At 49.0% G+C, this 3,961-nt stretch overlaps 1 non-coding gene across 1 annotated transcript; it reads right to left on the minus strand.

The window, feature by feature from the left end:
• Window positions 1-1,781: 1,781 nt before the first annotated feature.
• On the minus strand, window positions 1,782-1,855 carry TRNAN-GUU (transfer RNA asparagine (anticodon GUU)). Its single transcript has one exon. It is a non-coding gene; the product is annotated as a tRNA-Asn (tRNA).
• Between the last annotated feature and the right edge of the window lie 2,106 nt (window positions 1,856-3,961).

Here is a 3,961-nt window from a genome sequence, read left to right on the forward strand (position 1 = left end):
GCAAGGACCCCAAGGCCAGCAAGATCCAAACCAGTAAAGGGTCAGCTCCTCAGAGATAGGCATGTGGATTAGAGAGAAAAAGTATCCTTAAAATGACTTCATATGATAATTAGCTCATTAAGGCTGATACATATGGACTGCATATCAAGCATGTACTTAAAATTATGGGATGGAGGCAACATTCAAGCACACAAGGGCCAAAGTAACCAAGCAACCCACCTATCAATCAAAAGGCAAACACTGGCTAAAGATTTGACATCTTTGGCCCGGCGCGGTGGCTCACGCCTGTAATCCCAGCTCTTTGGGAGGCCGAGGTGGGTGGATCACAAGGTCAGGAGATCCAGACCATTCTGGCTAACAAGGTGAAACCCCGTCTCTACTAAAAACACAAAAAAAATTAGCCGAGCATTGTAGCAGGCGCCTGTAGTCCCAGCTACTCGGTAGGCTGAGGCAGGAGAATGGCGTGAACCTGGGAGGCGAAGTTTGCAGTGAGCCAAGATCGCGCCCCTGCACTCCAGCCTGGGCGACAGAGCGAGACTCCATCTCAAAAAATATAATAATAATTAGGCTTTTTTCCCCTAAGGGTTAACAAACCAGCCCTTTGGAAAGACTTGCTTCACCACTGTTATCAACCAACACCCTGAGACTTTCCCTCCCTTCCGTGGTTTTGACAAAGCAAGCAAGCAGCATTCCCTCCTGATAAGAGACCACCGACCTAGGAATGATTCTGGCCAGACTACAGAGGATGTGCAATGAGGGTTTTCATGTCCTCTGCTTCACCTTTTGATGTCAGAGGGCCACAGACTCCACTCTCAGATAGCTAATGCCACCATTTTATGAACATGGGCCCCATGGAGAGGCACGAAGCTCAATTGCACATCTTCCCATTTTTCCTCTTACAAATATTCATATTGGAATATTATTAGGCATTGCTCCCGTGAAAGATACATTTGCAGAATGTACTCAAATTAGAAGCGTTATATAAACACTATAATGTAGCAATGGCGCATCCAGTTCTCTACACTATAGAAATATCTGCGGTGTAGACATTTCCACAATGACCAAAGATATGTGTACAAGAATGGTGGCTGCAGCATTCTTTGTAATCCTAAAACCATGAAACCAACCTCATCCCAAAAACTTTTTTTTTTTTTTTTTTTTTTGAGATGGAGTCTCATTCTGTTGCCCAGGCTGGAGTGTAGTGGTGCGATCTCGGCTCACTGCAGCCTCCACCTCCCAGGCTCAAACGATTCTCCTGCCTCAGCATCCCAAGTAGCTGGGATTACAGGCACATGCCACCACGCCTGGCTAACAAAAACATTTTGAAAAGGGTTAAATAAATCATGCACAAACTGGGGAAAAATACTGTTTTCAAAAATGATAGAGAGGATCACTATGATGATGACTGATTCCACTGGTCACATTATTGATAGAACAATCAGTAAGTCCAGGCACATCCTGGGGATACTACTGGACTCCTATTACTGAAATATGAAAAAATGGAGGCATGTAAATTACTCGTTTAAGCGTATGACGGACTGAATTAGAATTTTATCACACTAAAAGTGGGTTCCTAGGTCTCTGTTTCAGGATTCCTGAGTTAGACAGGTATAAACCCAGGATTTCAGGAGATACCCAGTTAAGAATCCGGTCGGAGGGGTGCCCTGGCCCTTGACATGGATAAGTCACAAATTAGTGGCCTACGACTCCGGGAAGATAAAAATCTTGCCCATTCATGTAGGGATTGACAATGCATGAATGCTTTAAAAGCATTCACCAAGCGTCCCTGGGTGGATTCGAACCACCAACCTTTCGGTTAACAGCCGAACGCGCTAACCGATTGCGCCACAGAGACAGGTACTGTGAGCTCTACTGGCGCTACAGGAAGGGCGCACTCACTAAACTTCCTCCGTCCCTTCCATCCTCAGGGCCCGCCAGGCAGGACCACTGAGCAAGGCCCTTGGAAAATCGGAAAGATTGGAGCGGTGAGTCGCGCTGGTCACGTTGGACACCTGCGCGTTGGGAGATTCTGGAGCCAGAAGGGCAGCCGAATGGCCTTCTCCCGCCCTGCCCCTGCCCCTCGCCTGCTTCAGAAACCCTCCAGAAACGCCCCTGTTGCGACCCCTGCCCGAGCCGCCTGGGGGCCCAAGGGCAGCTGAACGCCCGGTGGCTCCCGGGATGGCTCTTCCCGTTCTTTGCGCCACCTTCACCCAGTTAGGGAGCCTGTGCCCACCCTGCCCAGTCGCTTTCGGGGCCGCTGCGGAGCTGCCGCTGCCATCTTCGGATCCTGTGTCCCGCATGGGGGCTCCACCAGGGCTGGGATGGTGGCGAGGGTCGCTCGTGGGTCCCCTCCCTGGGAGCAGGGTCTGCCACTCACCAGGCCGCCCGACTAGGACTTGTCGAATGAATCCATCGTCACCTTTAGTTTTTAGTCCTTTGAAGAGCCTTCAGAATGGAAATCATGAGAGATTTTTCCATGGAGAAGTTCTTTTTACAAAGCATTTATTTAGTTGACTTCTCGGCACCCCTCGTGGCTGCAACAGGGCAGGGCCTCCAGTGCACTTTCTGCGCAGTGCAGCCGCGGGGACTCAGCTGGGCGGTGGTCTGGTCTTGAGGCCTGAGGGCGGGAGCGGGGGAAGGGAAAAGCAAAAGCAAAAAAAGAAGCCGGGGAGCGGTGGACTGTGGGGGAAAGAAAGAAAGATCAGGCTGTTACTATGTCTATATAGAAAGAAGTAGACACAAGAGACTCCATTTTGTTCTGTATTTTGAGATGCTGTTAATCTGTGACCCTACCCCCAACCTTGTCCTTGCAAGAGACATGTGCTGTGGTGACTCAAGGCTTAATGGATTTTGGGCTGTGCAGGATGTGCTTTGTTAAACAAGTGCCTGAAGGCAGCTTGCTGGTTAAAGGTCATCACCATTCTCTTAATCTCAAGTACCCAGGGACACGTACACAGTCAAAGGTCGCAGGGACCTCTGCCTAGGAAAGCTAGGTATTGTCAAAGGTTTCTCCCCATGTGATAGTCTGAAATAGGGCCTGGTGGGAAGAGAAGGACCTGATCCTCCCCCAGCCCGCCCCGGTGAAGGGTCTGTGCTGAGGAGGACTAGTACAACAGGAAAGAAGGCCTTTTGGCGGATGTTGGCAGTTAAGATAGAGAAAAGCATCTGTCTCCTGCGCATCCCTGGGCAATGGAACATCTCGGTGTGAGACCCGATTGTAGGCTCTGTTTACTGAGATAGGAGAAAACCGCCTTAGGTGGGACAAAAGGTGGGACTTGCTGGAGCAATGCTGCTAAAAGGTTTATGGAGATATCTGCATATGCATATCAAGGCACAGCATTTTCCTTTGAACTTATTCATGTCACAGAGATCTTTATCCATATGTCTTACTGCTGATTTTCTCCCTACAATGATCCTATTGTCCTGCCACTCCCTTATCTTTAAGATGGTAAAGAAAATTATCAACAAATACTAAGGGAACTCAGAGACCGGTGCCGGCGTGGGTCCTCTGTATGCTGAGCGCCGGTCCCCTGGGCCCACTTTTTCTTTCTCTATACTTTGTCTCATTTCTTTTCTCAAGTGTCTCGTTCCACCTAACGAGAAACGCCCACAGGTGTGGAGGGGTAGGCCACCCCTTCAGTGGACCAGACATCCAGACTCCCTGAAAGGCTCGTGCGGAGGCACAGGCGGGATTTTCCGGAGGTGAGAATTGTTTTTTTATTGTAGCAGAATGGGTAGGAATTGAGGGGAAATGGAGATAGAACCTGAAAGATTCTCCAAACACGAGAACCTGTAGCTCCCCAAGCATAAGATGTCGCAGAACTAGACCAAAAACTAGGCTCCTGGGAACCCTAAAATCCTTGGAAGATCATGACCCTCTATGTTCCTTTTGGCAAAGGACTTGCTTCCATTGTTTGTTCAATTGTTGGTGTTTGTTGAATAAATAAGACTATTTTCATGT

The sequence above is a fragment of the Macaca nemestrina genome, chromosome 1 (genome assembly GCF_043159975.1).
Source record: "Macaca nemestrina isolate mMacNem1 chromosome 1, mMacNem.hap1, whole genome shotgun sequence".
NCBI lineage: Eukaryota > Metazoa > Chordata > Mammalia > Primates > Cercopithecidae > Macaca > Macaca nemestrina.